The sequence below is a fragment of the Peromyscus eremicus genome, chromosome 1 (genome assembly GCF_949786415.1).
Source record: "Peromyscus eremicus chromosome 1, PerEre_H2_v1, whole genome shotgun sequence".
Classification (NCBI taxonomy): domain Eukaryota; kingdom Metazoa; phylum Chordata; class Mammalia; order Rodentia; family Cricetidae; genus Peromyscus; species Peromyscus eremicus.
Genome location: NC_081416.1, coordinates 21,460,553 through 21,477,232, shown reverse-complemented (window position 1 = coordinate 21,477,232; position 16,680 = coordinate 21,460,553). Strand labels below are relative to the sequence as shown.

Below are 16,680 nucleotides of genomic sequence, written 5' to 3'. Positions count from 1 at the left end.
AGAGAACCTCAGAAAATGTCCCCACCACACTGACCTGTGGGCAAGCCTGTGGGGGGTATTTTCTTGGTTGATAATTGATGTGAGAGGGCTTGCTGTGGCAAGTGGTCCTGGGTGCTATAAGAAAGCAGGCTAAGCAAGCCATGAGGAGCAAGCCACTAAGTAGCATTCCTTCATGACTTCTGTTTTAGTTCCCGTCTCTGGGTTCCTGCCTTGAGTTCCTGCCCTGACTTCCTTCATGATAGAGTGTGACCTATGACTATTTTAAATTAAAACACATGACAAGTGGGGGGAAAAACCAATTCAGAAAATTTATGTACTATCTGATTCCAACTGTGTACATGACATTGTGGAAAATGGAAAGCTGTGGAGATGGTAAAAGATCAATGGCATCTATAGGCTCATAGGCTGGAAAAGGTGGCACAAAAAAGAAACATCTATATGGTTCTGTAAAAGCAGATCCATGAAGTACACATGTGACTGTATAAATGATACTATGGAAGGTACTATGGAAACAATACTAAAAATGGCCCTTCTTAATTCCAATCTCTACGAGTAACATTCCACTGAACAGCTGTCCAAGGTCTCATGGCTAATGAATACAAGCATCTAATTTATAAATTTGAGGCCAACTGTGACCTTTTATTTATTCTTAGTATATGTATGTATGTAGATGGTGACCTATAAATATGCTCAATTTTTGAGTCAGTTGTATTTTTATTTCAATTGACACATAAAGGTTGAACATATATATATATGAGGTTTATGTAACATTTCAATACATATATACATTGTGCAGGGTTCATATTAGGCCAAATGATACAGATCTCAAACAGTTATCATTTCACTGTGGTATAAACAAAATTTCCTTTTTCCTAGAATATCAGAACCTACTTACACTATCAAATTATAATTAACCACACTTAAGGGCTGACCCCATGCCCAGCAGTAGATGGCTAACACAAGATGAACTGAATCATAATGCTTTTTCTGGACATTTTTGTACCTTACAGGTCTTTTGCTTGTTTATTATGGTTTCTGATTTTGTGTTTTAAGGGGTTTCTCTGTGTGTAAAAGAGTGTGACTCTGTGTCTGTGTATGTTTCTTGTGCTTTTTCTTTGGTTCTTTTTTTCTATTTGTTTGTTTTGCCTATCCTGGTTTTTTATTTTATTTCTTTTCTTCTTCTTTTTTATTTTTTTAGATGCCTGTTTTCTGCAAGAGAGAAAGAAAGGGTGCATGCCAGTGGCCATGTCAGAGGAGCAGCAGATGGCATTTGACCTCAGGGTGCCAGCCCACCAGGAGGTGAATCCCTGATGGGTGAATCTCAGATAGGCAAGGCTCTGAGACCACAGACTCCAGAGTGCATTTTGCTTCTGCTGTGTCTTTACATGTTTGCTGCTACCATCTTTCTCTGGTATCTGGTATGGTGTGAATGGGTGTGGGGAGACCCCCACTGCCTGTAATGTAGTGTGTTTATCTCATAGAAACATTCCATTCTACTGGGCATTTTAACCTGTGGATTATTATGAAGATGATTTCTTCCTAAGCTGCACTGTCTAATTCATAATAATGTTAGTTTAAATAGAATTTTGATGATTAAAAATAAAACAAGGAAGTGTCACATGGTTAGAACACATGAGTTGCTATTGAGGAGCCACATAGACTGTGGATTAATGATTAAGAAAAACAATTAAGTCCCAGTAGCCCAGCTAGCTTAAACTCTTTTAATCTTAGGGGTTGGGGATTTAGCTCAGTGGTAGAGTGCTTGCCTAGCAAGCGCAAGGCCCTGGGTTCGGTCCTCAGCTCTGGAAAAAAAAAAAAAAGAAAAAAAGAAAAAACTCTTTTAATCTTAATGTTGGGAGATGTATTCACAGGTTTCAGAGTGCATCATAGCTGAAACAAAGCTCTGAAAATAAATTAAAGTTAGAGTAAGATAATTTTGTTAAATAGCTTTGAAGTGAAAAACCCAAGAAGACAATCTAAAGTTTTAGAAAGACACACAGTTGAGTGAGGAACACTTTAAGGTCAGGGAACAAGAACAGAGCAGCACAATTATCATTAGCCGACATGCCTTTCTTGCTTGGATTAGTTGATGATCAAAGGTAATAATTAATTCCTTGTACCTCAATCTCCTGATATAAGAGACTACTGATGAGGGGGTATGCACCCTAAAGATTTAAAGTAGAGATGACTGATTCTTTTTCATGTATAAAAAGTTTAGGTTTGTGATCCCTTTAAGATTCCTTTTAAGATTATCTTCAAGATAAATAATAATGTAATTGATTCTTTCTTTGTAACCACAATATGCAGCATGCCAGTAAAAGATGGCTGAGAAAAATACCCCCTGCTTGCTCACACTCTGTTAATCTGTAACAAGTTACTTAGACGTAAATGTACGTGGGTTCTTGAAATGACTGTTTTAATCATGTAAGGGAGATGAAAAACATGTTTTTACCTGTATTCATTGTAATCATTCACTTGAAAAGTAGAATATAACCACATTGTAATGTCTATATTGCCTAAAAGACTTTGCTGAGGTGTATAAGCTGTAGAGAAGAGAATACAGTGGAAGAAGAAAAGAAGGAAACCATCCAGAAAGTATGTGAGTGTCTTTTCCCTTAACTCTTCTGATAAAAAAAAGTCACAATACACCAGCTCCGTGGATTTCCCTTAGAGCCAGCCCTGTGCTGCTGGAGGTAAGGTCTGGATTTGGTGGGTGGGGAGATTCTGGGAGGAGTTGTGGGTGGGAACACTATAATCATAATATATTGTATGGGAAAGAATCTATTTTCAATAAAAAAGAGGGAAAAATAAAAAACCCTGTAATTTATTAATTATCAGTCACTCTTTTCCCACTTCCTTACCCATCCCATTATATTTTTAACAACTGAATAGTATTCCACCATTTGTATGTATCACATTTTGTTTTCCTGTTCATTGGCTGTGACACTTGGGTTGATTCCATTTCTTTGCTCCTGTGGCTACTTCTGCAGTAAACATGGGAATATAGCTGTGTCTTTGACATACTGACTTCATTGCCTTCCGCATGTCAAGTAGAGGGACTGATGCATCCTAGAGTAGTTCTATATTTAATTTGGGGGGAATGTCCATACTGCTTTCCATAATACTAATTACTAAAGTATATTCCCACCACATGTGTGCAAGAACCCCTTTTCCTCCACACCCTTGTAACCCTATGTCATTCAATAGTAACCATTCTAACTGGAGTGAGGTGGCACCTCTTTGCCCAGCAAACAGAAAGTGCCCAGCCTTCTGTTCCAGTCAACAGCGCACCACCCCATCTACCTTCAACACAGGAGAAGAGCGGGAAGGGAGAGCTGTGGCTGCCAGTGACCTGTCTTCTTTTACCTCTACTCAGCACAGTACCCCAGCGGAGATGGTTCTCACCTGCTGGGTGTCCCTGCACCTGGGCTCAGCACAGATCACCAGCAGAGATGGTTCTCACCTGCTGGGTGTCCCTCACCTGGGCTCAGCACAGTATACCCACAGAGATAGTTCCAACCTGCTGGGTAGCAGAGCATGCCCACCCCACAAGCCACAGGCACATCATCATCTCACATCAACTTGTCTTTCCCAATGAGTAGTATGTGGGCAATCAATCTCATTACAACTTTTCCACGGAAAACAGGCTAAGCTAAAGAAGTGCCCTTAATTAGGCTTGGGGGGTAGAATCACCCAGAGTTTTTTTAATCATCCTGATACCTAGGCCTCACTCCAGACTATTGAACCCAGTCATCGACTCTCAAGTGTTTCCAGTGTGCACTGAGGCTGAGAACTTCAGACAGCATTACCAGGGTAGGAGAGCTTTGTGCACTGTGCTCCCCCTCCCCCCCAGCCCTGGGGATCTGGTCTGTGAAAACTCATCAGGGAGGGTCACAGCTAATCTTCAGAAGATCCCTAGGAATTTGAGGGTGGGACAAATTCTGGAAGGATGGTTTGTGGGGCACTGAGGTGAGGGGCCTTGGGGAAAGCAGCCATACTGCAGTGTGGTCAGGAGTCAAAAAAAAGCTCACCGTTGACAAGATTCATGCCACATTGTCTTTTATCAAATACAGAAGATGATTTGAAAATGGGAGCATCTGTCACAAGCATATTTTTAAAAGCCTAGCCAAAAAAGTTTAAAGGAGTGTGTGTGTGTGTGTGTGTGTGTGTGTGTGTGTGTGTGTGTGTGAAGTATCTTGCTTCCCTTTCAGCTCCCACTGCACTCACCAGACCGTGAAGAGGGGACATAGCATCTTGGCATTTCCCCCACTTCTCTTCCCAGAAAAGATCAAATGCAAAGCAACCAGATCAGAGAAAATCCCTTGGTGGGCTGGTTTTTGGATTAACAGAATCTCAAAGGAGCGCAAGTCCTGCAAAGAGCAGATATATTCTTTCCCCTTTCATCAGTCTCAGCCCTGGATCCAGTTCTTGCACTTCACGCTTCAGGAGCTGTAAGGCTAGCCCTGCCTCCTGAGCTGATCTGGGCCTGAGCCTTCCCCTCCCTACCTGGAAAATCCTGAGACCCTCCATTCTGTGCTGTGAGGGTCTTCAATGCTCCTGTTTCTAAATCTCAAACCTCAACTTGCTAGTCCCTTCCCCATGAGTTTGCAGTAGCTCCCTAGTTTCCACGGAACCTGGCTTGCTGTTTTCATCTTGGCTGATCACTGTTGGAGCTCATCCTGATCTCTTGTAGGCACCCCTAAAACCTCTACACTGACACAAATGGGTGGCCTGGGGTCTCCAGCTGCTTGTTTCTAAGATTAATTTGCAGTAATATTTTCTCTGTTATCCTCTCTTTGTGTCTCCCTGTCTCTGTCTCTTGCTGTCTCTCTGTCTGTGTATGTAAAGAATATACCTGGTCTCGGGGCTGGAGAGATGGCTCAGAGGTTAAGAGCACTGGCTACTCTTCCAGGTCCTGAATTCAATTCCCAGCAACCACATGGTGGCTCACAACCATCTGTAATGAGATCTGGTGCCCTCTTCTGGCATGCAGGCATACTTGCTAGCAGAACACTGTATGCACAACAAACAAGTAAATCTTCAAAAGAAGAATATACCCAGTCTCTTTACTACTTCTTACTACAAATGTATGTTTAAAACTGCTTTTATTTTAAACTTGTATTTTAAATTAAAAGTACTTTAACGAACATCCATAAGTCTATTGGATTTTTGGCATATCTGTTCTCTCATTCCACCTTTTGGGTCCCAGGAACAGGCTTGGTAGCAAGTAAAGATGCCGCTGAGGCATCTTTCTGGCCTTTGTTTGTTTTGAGACAGCTCCCACTCCCCAACCCCTTTTGAGTGTTTACATGGTTTAATATTTTTGACTCCAGATTCCTTTTCAAGGTGTTACTGATCATCTTCATAGGACTTCCGTTTTCAGTGCTGGGGATTGAACTCAGGGCCTCACAGATGCTAGGTGTGTGCTTTGCTAACTGAGTTCTAAGTCCCAGCCCACTTTTTACTTCTTTAATTGAATTGTAATACATATTTAATTTAGAAAAAGTTAAACTTCCAGGAAGCCGTAAAAAAGGAAAACCATGGCGCTTGCAACCTGGTGTCCTTGGGTCTCTGGGCCGGAAGCTCCTGCGTTCTCTTGGATCTTGCTGGTGTTTTGTTGTGTCATCACCAGTCACGTGAACAGACCAGGAAATGCCAGACACGGGAGAGGAACAGGAAGCGCAAAAGGCTCAGAGGTAGGGTCTACCATCTGGGACCTTTGGGGCCAGTGGGAAGCTCAGAGTAGCAAGGACAGGCTGCTGTGAGAGGGACGCTGTCCAAAGTGAGGCTAACCAGCTAAGGGCGGGGTCAAAGCCTCCGTCCCTGGGCTCAGGATGAGCTGAGTCCCAGACAGCAGGAAGTGCTCAGGGTCCGGTCCTGGGGTGTGCGGTGATTAAGTGGGGAGAATGGAAAAAGTGTGGGCCAGTGAGACCTATCTCTGCTGAGCCTGCTCCCAGACTAGTGAACACACTGAAGACAGGAATGTTGTGAGGTTTCCTCCTGGGAATTCAGGCTGACAGCTTTCAGAAGGGACATCACTGCCCACCTAGTGTGGCTTTGCAGTCAGTAATCCCAACCCTAGGGAGACTGAGGATGGAGACTACAAGTTCTGGGCCAGTCTGGGACAGGTAGTGAGACTATGTCTGGGAAAACAAAGACTGGAGGAAGCTCAGTGGTAGAGCATGTGAAACACAGGCCCTGGGTTTTGGGTCTGTCACACACACACACACACACACACAAAATCTCTGGCATGAAGCTGTGCTCAGTGTGCTATCTTGGAGTCTGAGGCAGAAAGACATTAACAATAGCACTGTCCTGTCTTCATTTCAAATTTCTTCTTCCCCTCCTTTTTTTCCTCTCGCTATGTGATGCATGTGTGTGATTCATGTGCACATGTGTGCTGGTGCCTGTGGGAGGAATCATCCTCCCTCTCTCTTCCACCTTATTCACTGAGGAGGGTCCCTCAAAGTCAGAACTCATCAATAGGGCTGCTTTTGCTAATTAGCTTGCTCTGGGGATTCTGTTGCTGCCTTCCAAGGCTGGAACTGGTGTCCTTGCTGTTATATTTAGGTTTGCGAATTCAGCAACTTTCTTCCTTCTAAACAATGTAGCGTAATTGGCTATTTCCATGGGTTCTGGAGATTTGAACTCTGGTCCTTACCCTTGCACACAGGTTCTTGAACTGGTGAGTGATGTCCCCAGCTCCACACTTAAATCTTCAATATTTAGTTCTTCGTATGCTTTTTTTTTGTACTTTTTTTTTAATTTGCTCAAAATATTATTTACCTAGATTTACTTCTTTTTCCAGACTACTCCTTAAAGTTTGGTGTCATGATTTGCTGTTTTTGTCTTATTTGTTCCACAATTCAAGGAGCCAGCCAAGCTTGGGATCTAGGGTTAAACTGAATATAAATACTGCAGGACAGGGATCCCTCCCCACTTCACGGCTTGCCCAATGCCTCTGGCCTCTACAAAATCAGAGCAAAGATACAGAAAAAAGCCAAGTATTCTTTGAGTCCTACACATCTGGATAACTTGTCTGCAATGTGACGTCACTGGCTCTAGACCCACCACTCGGGAACAGAGTACTACTGACTGTTCTGTGATTTGGATGCTACAGACATCCTCCAATGGCCTCCTTCTTCGCTCTCCCCTTGATGTCTAGCCTCTTTCCCCTCAGATGGCTAGCCTCCCTCTTCCATACTTCGTGTCTGGCCTCAACTTCCCCATGCCCATCTCCTCCAGCTTGACCTTCCTGTGGCATGAGCGCTGTTATATTTAGGTTTGCGAATTCAGCAGCCACAGTTGCTTCCTTCTAGACAATGTAGTGCAATTGGCAAGACATTTTGACAGTTCTTGCCATGGCAGGGTAGCCAGAGTAACCTCCTAGGGCTGAATGAGTGCCCTCATCTTATTTTATAGATACAAACACTGAGGCCCAAAAAGAGCATGGTGCTGTTTCAAACTGTCTAGCTTTGAAATCCAAGCTCCTTGTTTTGTCTGTGAAGTCATAGACATTTGGAAGTGACAGAGACCTTGCGTATGATCTGGGTCAGCCTCATCTTGCCCCAAGGAAGAGAATCAGGTTCTAGGGAGATGTGGTAACTAACCAGTCCCAGGATTAGCTTAGTTTCTTTTGGACAAACTCTCCCACTGCTCTTTCCCGCCTGGCTCAGGTCCCCTGTTGGGATATAGACCGAGCTATGGAAACAAGGCACCTCTTCCTTCCTGGGCCACAGCTCAGAGCTCTGACTGAAGCCCAGACCCAACAAGACAGTTCTGAAGACTGACCTACCCCCAGGCCAGCAGCAAACCATGGAGAAAGAACCAGAACAGAAGTAACCCTTGGCACTTGCTGTGTATGATGCAACCACGCCTGGGGTAACCCCGCTTTCTATTGTGACAAGAACTTTCTTCACAATTTTTATGTCTACAGTAGGGGAGAGAATATTTATACTGTTGTGGTTCCCCATTTATAGAGATTAGAACATTTGGCCTGAGAAGTTGAGGAACTCCTGTAGTCCTATCACTGGTAAGAGGTAATATACAAAACAAGGTGTGACGCCAAGGTACATGATCTTTGCCCTGTCTGGATGGCATGGTGATTTATTTCAACTTGGGCCCTCTTCCGGGAAGATGACCACTTTCGCCATGGGCCGCTATGGCCAGCTTCCCTTCTATCTTTGGAGAGGCCACCCAGTCCCCCTACCTGCCCAGCAGTCATACTGAGGACACGTGTCCCCATCCCTGCCCTGTGATTGGCTTCCAAGGTCAAACGTTTTGCTGGTGGAAAGCATGAGTTCTTAGGGCATTTCAGCCTTTAGGGAGGGGCAGAGAGAAAAGAGGAAGGGACAGACGGCAGTGAGGGGAAGGAAATAGGGTGGTGCTTGATAGGAGAAGGGGATGTCATGGAGCTCTCCAGGTCTGGAAGAAAAGCGGTGACATTACCCCATGGCCTAGGCAGAGAGGCCCTGAGGAGTCTGGCACATAGAGCCCATGTACGTCGGACGCAACACCTCTCAGCTAACAGCCACTAACCATGGAAAGTAGATCACAATTGTTTCCAGCATTCTACCCTGTCTCTGTGTTCCTGCAGACATCTGCAAATATTTGCTGCTAGTGGTTGGCACGTCTGCACTGCCGAGCTGGGTTATAAACAGACAGAAGTTGGGCTGGATTTGGCACAACCAAGAACAGGGATGATTCTACAAATATCCATTATCTTATTTAAAGTCCTAGTTCCGTTTACCCTGTCAGGGGCAGATTGGCTGGGGACTGTCCACATTGAGACAGATGTGCTGACCAAAAAGCTATGCTATCCTGACTTCCAAATCGTCTTGGAAGATTTGTCACTTGATATGACTACATACATTGCCACGGTCCTTCCTCATCCTGATTTCAGTGGCTAGGAGCCCTTGATGCCTAGAGAGCTACAGCTTTTTCTGTCCTCTGAGCATGCAGGGACCCTACTGCTTCTGGCTCTTATCCCCTGTGCTGTGTGGAAGTGGGTGAAGAGAAAAGTTCTCCTGTAAAAAGGCAGGTTATGAAAACCAAATAATTAGAGGAGGTTTCTGTGTCCACAGAGAGGTAGGCCCTTGGGTGAGCCACACATGTTACTTAATTCTCCCACACTCACTGTTTCTACCAGGTGCTGTGTAATGAAGTTTGGTATACCCAGCCTCTCCATTACCAGCAAAAAACACCACCTCAAAACAAATAAACAAACAAACAAACAACAGGGTGTCTAAGCCAAAGCAGCTAGGAATTTTTTGTAAAAGGAAGTGGCCAAGCCGGGCGGTGGTGGCGCACGCCTTTAATCCCAGCACTCAGGAGGCAGAGCCAGGCGGATTTCTGTGAGTTCGAGGCCAGCCTGGGCTACCAAGTGAGTTCCAGGAGAGGCGCAAAGCTACACAGAGAAACCCTGTCTCGAAAAACCAAAAAAAACAAACAAAAAAAACAAAAAAAAAAAAGGAAGTGGCCAAGTCATTCAAACTTGCTTTCAGAAAATTCTGGAAATGTTTTTCTAGGCAATGAACATGCTTAAAGAATTTGAGTGTGTCTTTGTTAAAAAATAACTTAATGAGAAATGGAGGAGTGATATTCACCCCTCATGTGATCAAGGTACATTAGATACATCTGTGAACACCTCAGAATGAACTCTATTGTTTTATATAATTATATGTTAGCAAAAATATTTATGTTAACTTATGATCAAAATGAATTATATATTACATGTGCATATGTGAAAATCTCATAATGAAACCCATTGTGTATGACTAATGAATGCTAACATAAGCAAAATTTAATTGACTCAACTGGAGAAAGAACATTTTGCCTGTGACTGCATGGCATTGCACAGTCTGGCTACCCATTTCTGCAGCTGACCCCCAAAACACTGTTAAAAGTAAAGAGTGATTTTGAAGAATAGTTTTCCTGTATCCCAAAAACACTTGACTCAGTTAGGCTTTTCTTTCTGGGATCTGAGTTAAAAACAGAGGCATGAGGAGGAACGTCTTGTGTGTTTTGTGGGTGGGGGTAAAGGGTTGAAAAGAAACCTTGCATTTCTTAAAAAGCATCTAGAAATGAGTATCAAGAATACCTTTAGGGTTTCAGAAAAAGCCCACTCCTTAAAGTTATTGCTATACAAACAAGCACGAGGACTGAGTGTAATCTCCCAGAACCTATGTAAAAAAGCTAGGTGCAGTGGGTGTGCCTGTAATCCAGCACTGGGGAGGCAGAGGCAGGAGGAGTCCAGAGTGCTAGTCAACCAGTCTAGCTGAATCTTTGAGCTCCAGGTTTAGTGAGAAATCTGTCTCACAGAATAGAGAGCATTGAAGAAGACACTAAACATGGGTCTCTGTCTCTAGCCTCCACACACATGCACAAGCACTCACACACTCAGTTACACACACTTAAATAGGTACACATAGCACAACACAAAAGAATACATTTAAAGAAAAACCTTGAGCTGGATGGTGGTAGCGTGCGCCTTTAATCCCAGCACTCAGGAGGCAGAGGCAGGCGGATCTCTGTGAGTTCAAGGCCAGCCTGGTCTACAGAATGAGTTCCAGGAAAGGCGCAAAGCTACACAGGGAAACCCTGTCTTAATATGATCATGGCTCCTTAAATAATCTATACTATCAATTCTTAAAATTACATTTATTTACTTGCTTGTTTGCTTATGCGTGTGTGTGCACACACACTAATGTGCATGTGTTCCATGGTGCCATGTGGAGATCAGAGAACAACTCTGGGAATCAGTTCTCTCCTTCCACCATGCTGTCCAGGGATGGACCTCAGCTTGGCAAGCTCCTTTACTCACCGAGCTGTCTTACAAGCCCAAACAAGGTTTTGATTGTAGCAAAACATACACAATCCAAATTTCATCATGTATACAGTAACATTTAGTAAACTCACAAGCTCATACAACTACTGCCACCATCCAGACACACAGAGCAGTCAGTAACAGTTTTAAAACATTCTTTTCCTCAATTTACTTTTGAAGTTTTAAATGAATAGCTTTTGTTTTAGTGTGTGTGTATGTGTGTGTGTATGTGTATGTGTATGTGTGTGTGTATGTGTGTGTGTGTGTGTGTATGAAAGGGGGGAGGGGGAGGGAGAGGGCAAAAATGAGGGAGAGGAAGAGAGAGAGACTATTATTTTACAAGCAACAATATTCACCCAAAAATACAGCACTAGACACATAGGCCCAGCCATCTGGGGTTGGCATGGCAACAGTGAGATCTTTGAATGTGAATATGTACACGCTTAAGAGTAAAACTTTAAGGAGGGGAAAGTGTGAGAAAAAAGCTGGAGAAAATAATTAATTATTATTAATTATTAAATATTTTATTTATTATTAATTAAATATTATTTTAACTAAGCAAAGATGTGTTACATTTGTTTATGCTGCATTTGTTTAATTATGTAAAGATGTGTTGCTGTTTCACCTTGCCTGCCTAAGGCACCTGATTGGTCTAATAAAAAGCTGAAGGGCCAATAGCTAGGCAGAGAGGCGATAGGCGGGGCTGGTGGGTGGAGAGAATAAATAGGAGAAGAAATCTAGGCTTGAGGAAAAAACAAGAAGAGAACAAGAAGAAAGAGAGGGACACATCCAGGGCCAGAAGCCAGGCAGCCTCCAGACAGACATAAAGACAGCAGGAAAGTAAGATACACAGAAAAAAAAAAGGTAAAAATCCCCAAGGCAAAAAGTAGATAAAGAGAAACAGATTAAAATAAGAGCTAAGATAAGGCTGAGCATTCATAACCATTAAGAAGTCTTGTGTCATGATTTGGGAGCTGGTTGGTGGCCCAAAAGAAAAAGCCTGGTACAATTAATAAAAAATAAAAAAAGAATAAAACCTTTACAAATCACATATATGTAGAATTTAGTTTTCTAAGAACTTAGCATTCCACTTTCCATTGTCTTTTCTTCACTGTATTTTGGTTGTTTTGTTTTGTTTTGTTGACACAAGACCTCATATAGCCCAAGCTGGCCTGGAGTTGACTATGTAGGTCATGATGACCTTGTACTTTCTATCTGCCTCGTCCTGTCTAGTGTTGGAGTTAGAGGTGTGTGGCACTACACTTGTCTTTTCACCTTTTTTTTGAAAATGTATTTACCAGGGCTGGAGCGATGACTCCATAGTTAAGAGCACTGGCTGTTTTTCTATAGGACCCAGGTTTGATTCCCAGCACCTATGTGTGTAACTATCTGTAGCACCAGTGTCAAGGGATCTGACACCCTCTTCTGGCCTCTTTGGGCACTAGGCATGCACATGATGCACAGACTTACATGGAGACAAAACACACACAAAAAAATTTTTAAAAGAAAGTGTATTTCTCATGTTTGAGTCTGTCACAAAAAAAGATGTTATTTCTTGTCTCCTTGTTTGTCCAGTACTGTGTGTGTGTGTGTGTGTGTGTGTGTGTGTGTGTGTGTGTGTGTATGTGTGTATATGTCCTTAAAAAAAAAACACCTCATTCCAGCCGAGCAGTGATGGTGCATGCTTTTAATCCCAGCACTCAGGAGGCAGAGCCAGGTGGATCTCTGTGAGTTTGAGGCCAGCCTGGTCTACAGAGCGAGATACAGGACAGACACCAAAACTACACAGAGAAACCCCGTCGTAAATAAACAAAAAAACAAAAAACAAAAAAACAAACAAGCAAAAAACCCTCATTTCTCCTGCTGCATATTTTTACACCTGAACCAAGTACAGTTTTTGTTTTTATTCTTATTTTCAGTAGTGGGGATGGAGTCCAGGGCCTCATTCATACTAGGTAAGGACTCCATCACTAAGCTATGTCTCCAGTCCCTCCTTTTACTTTTTATTTTGAAACAAGGTCTTTCTAAGTTGCTCAGGGTGGCCTCAAACCTGTAACTCTTCTGCCTCAGCCTTTTGAGTACATAGGATTACAGATTGGCACTAACAGGTGTAGCTTCCAGGTATAGTTTAGAACAGTGGTTCTCAGCCTTCCTAGTGCTACGACCCTTTAGTACAGTTCCTTGTGCTGTGGTGACCCCCAACCATGAAATTATTTTTGTTATTACTGCATAACTGTAATTTTGCTACTGTTATGAATTATAATGTAAATATCTATGTTTTCTGATGGTCTTAGTTGACTTCTGTGAATGGGTCGTTCAACACCCAAAGTGGTTTCGACCCAGAAGTTGAGAACTGCTGGTTTAAAGGATGTGTGGGGATACAGGAAACATTCTGTGTCTAAGCTTATGTTCCTCATCCTCTGCTCTAATACCCATGGGCATCGCCACTCACCTGGGGAACTCTGTTCAGGTAGGTGTGTCTCCACCTCTGACCTCCTTATCCGGAACAGTGTTCTATTCATTCAACTCATAACTCTTGTTGACTTAATGATCTCTGTGCCAGAGGCAGGAGGACAGTGTCTGCCCCTGAGTCCAAGCTCACTGTCAGAACAATGACTCCTGACTCTTGCTGGTGTCAGGGAACAGCCAGGTCCATGACTACTGCTCTTAGTGATGTGATTCTGAACCAGAACCCCAAGACACTTCATCCTGTGTGGAGTGCTCTAAGGACACAATTTGGTGTATCAGAGAAGTTGAGACCAGGGTGTATTTTCGGGGAAGAGAATATTCCCACTGTTGGTTTTACATACAATGCCCCTACTATATGTGTATATTATTAGTACATAGCATTACTTCTGTTTTCCAGATGAAAGAGCCAAGGTAAAGTGGATTAAGTGCCCTTCTCCAAGACTGAGCTCATTAGTGCAGAGCAGGCACCCAAATCCAGGCCCGCCTATTCCAATCAATGTGAATTCTCTTTCTGGTGCAGCAGAGACACTTTCCCAGGGTGCCTCCTAAATTATACTGCACTGCTGATGGATGCTTGGTCTGCAGGTAAGGCCAGCTATGCTCTTTGTAATTATAACTTACCCTCAGACAATGGGAACCACTGTTGACCCAGTCACTGTAAAAACACACCAGTGTGGTGCTGCTCACACCTGAGTCAGTGGAATTCAAGTTTGGGCTTGAAATTATGCAACGACCCAAGTTACACCTGAGTCTACAGGGCTTCGTGGAGACTCCCTTTTAACTTCTAATTTTTTTAGTTTTAGTTTTATTATTTTATGTGCATGGGTTTTTTGCCTGTGTGTACATCTGCCTGTCTGTGTACTACATTGTTCCTGGAGCCTAAGGAGATGGTGAGGCTCTATATAGGTCCTGGGAATCGAACCTGGGTCCTTTATGACAATAAGTGCTCTTAACCACTGAGTCAACTCTCCAGCCCATCCCTTTTAGCTTTTTAAAACAGATATGTATAGAACACTGACTAAACTAGAAAGCTCTATTAGCCAATAAATGACTCAGGGAGGGAGAGCAAAAGGGATGATGTGTGGCCTGCTTTCCCTCATCCACAGGCAACATGGAGGTGTGAGTGTGATAGTTGGCTTTATTGACACTAGCTTGCACAGGTGACTTTGCCTTTCTGGTCTCAATTGTCCTACTTGAGACATAAGGAGGCTTGAGAAACGTCTCTTATGTTCTGGAAAGGTGGGCCTCAGTGCTTCTCCATCGACGCCATGTCTCTCCACAGGCAAGCAGGCATGCTGCAACACAGACACCTTGACCAGCACTGGCTGTGGAATTTCCAGTGTCCAGTGTAAAGCAACAGCAAGGCCTCTCCTTGAAGTTACTAAGGCTTGCAACAACAGAATGTTAAACTGTATGTGGGCTCTTCAGTGCATGTGGCTATGCCCAAGGAAGCCCAGTAGCCTGGCTGCCTGTACCCTGCCTGCATTGTGTGAAGGAGTGAAATCTGAAGATGTCTGGAGTCCCTGGATAAGCTTCATGGAGGCAGGGTCATGGGAGAGTTGTGAAAATACCAGAACGAAAACTAAGGCTGCCAAAGTAACTGCCAGTGTACTGTTTTGGAAAGGAGGTGAAGACAAGTCAGACAGACAGAACAGGGTGGGTCAGGTGGAGGGAGCAGGGCCCTGGAGGAGGGTGCCTTTGGGAAGTAAATGACTCGCAGCTGTGGAATAAGATTTGGGAAGAAAGGAAGTGAGAAAGGAAGACAAGCCTACTCCCATTATCATGGTTTCGATGTCAAACGTCTCCATAAGCTCATGTGTTTGATGATGCCTTGGAAGGCTGTGGAATTTTTGGGACCATGAACTAACTAGTCAGTAGAGGTATCTCTGGGCAGACCTCGAAGGTAGTATCCATTTTTTGGTTCTATCCCAAACTCTCTGCTTCCTGGTCTTCCAGGATATAACCAAGCCACGATACTGCTTCCCAATGCTGTTGACCAGGCCACGCCCTCCCGGCCGTGAGTGGATTGTGAAGGAATATAAACCTCTCCTCATTTAAGTGCTTCTGTTGGGTACATTGTCACAACAATAAGAGAAGTGGCCAATACACTGGCAGATGAAGGCCCGGGGACAGGAAAGAACGTGCCGGTAATAAAGAGGCTCGACACACGGTCAAGTGATGGCATGGCATGCCCCAAAAGAAGTTTTCTTAGTGGCCAGGCGTTCCTGAGACCCCACATGAGGCAGCACAGAGGCTGTTGCCTCACAATGGTGCTGGGGAGCTTAGAGGGACTGTGGGACCTAGAAAACAGCATCTAGTGTCACATTTCAAGTGCTCCATCCCTCCCCCCCCCCCCCCCCCCCCGCCCCTCAGAGGGACCCTTGAGAGGAGGGCTGGAATTCCAACCCCTCTCAGGCTACATTTCTGGAGTGATAGATGTCATTCTCTTACCCTCCACCAACTGTGTGCTTGGTCTCTAGGGTCCTAAGTCCCTGGGGTCCTCGGAAACCCAGCAAGGCTGTGCAATGAGAAAATTAAGTCCATCCCGGTGACTTTAAGCATCAACACCCAACACAGTAAACAGAGAGAAGCAAGGCCACCCCTAAAGGAGCCAAGTGCCACTTCCCCACAAATGACCGTGAAACCAAGTGAAGTAAGTCAGGCATGAGTAGACAAATATGGCATGGTTCCAGTTACTTGAGGTTCCTAGAGGAGTCATAAAGTACAAAGACTGATTTCCAGGGGCTGGGAGGGCAGTGGGAACCTACTGTGTAATGAGCACAGGGTTCCAGTTTTGCAAAATGAAGAGTCCTGGGGATGGATGGTGATGGTGGTTGCATAAGGTTATGAATGCATCCAATGCTCCTGAACTGTACACATAAAGATGGTTCAGATGGCAAACTTTATGTTATGTGTATTTTGTCAGACCTAAAGGGGGGAAAACACAAAAATGAGGAGTCACTGAGGTATAGTCAGAAGGCCAGAGACACAGATATCTGAGAGAGGCCTGTGGCATCCATGACACTCCAGCCAGAGTCTTAGTGGAGCAGACTTAAAGGTTCCATTGATGAGGCTCTGTCTACAGAAGGCAGGAGCCTAGAACCTCCCTGAGTTCAGAGGCAGGATCTAGGATCAGCCACCAGCCTTGAACACCCTACTTAATAAGCAGTAAGCCTGGATCCTTCACATAAAATCAGATAAACCATTTCTTGAGACCTTGATAAGATCAAAAACAAAGAGTCATTTTATAGGGTGGGGGATGGAAAATAAAGAATTGATTTATAATAGTGCCAGGTAAAAACTCCTAAAAGAAAAAAGACTGAGCCAGGCAGTGGTGGTGCACGCCTTTAATTCCAGCACTCGGGAGGCAGAGCCAGGGGGAATCT

At 43.9% G+C, this 16,680-nt stretch overlaps 1 protein-coding gene across 2 annotated transcripts in view; it reads right to left on the bottom strand.

Annotated features, from left to right (window-relative positions):
- Positions 1–16,680, bottom strand: part of Blnk (B cell linker) — a 72,754-nt gene that overhangs the window by 51,354 nt on the left and 4,720 nt on the right. Inside the window, exon 2 of one of the 2 annotated variants that reach the window (XM_059258203.1) lies at positions 16,063–16,222. The exons of the other annotated variant lie outside the window; for it this stretch is intronic. The gene's annotated coding sequence lies outside the window, so the exon portion shown is untranslated. The remainder of the gene's footprint in view (positions 1–16,062; positions 16,223–16,680) is intronic. 2 annotated transcript variants of the gene reach the window in all.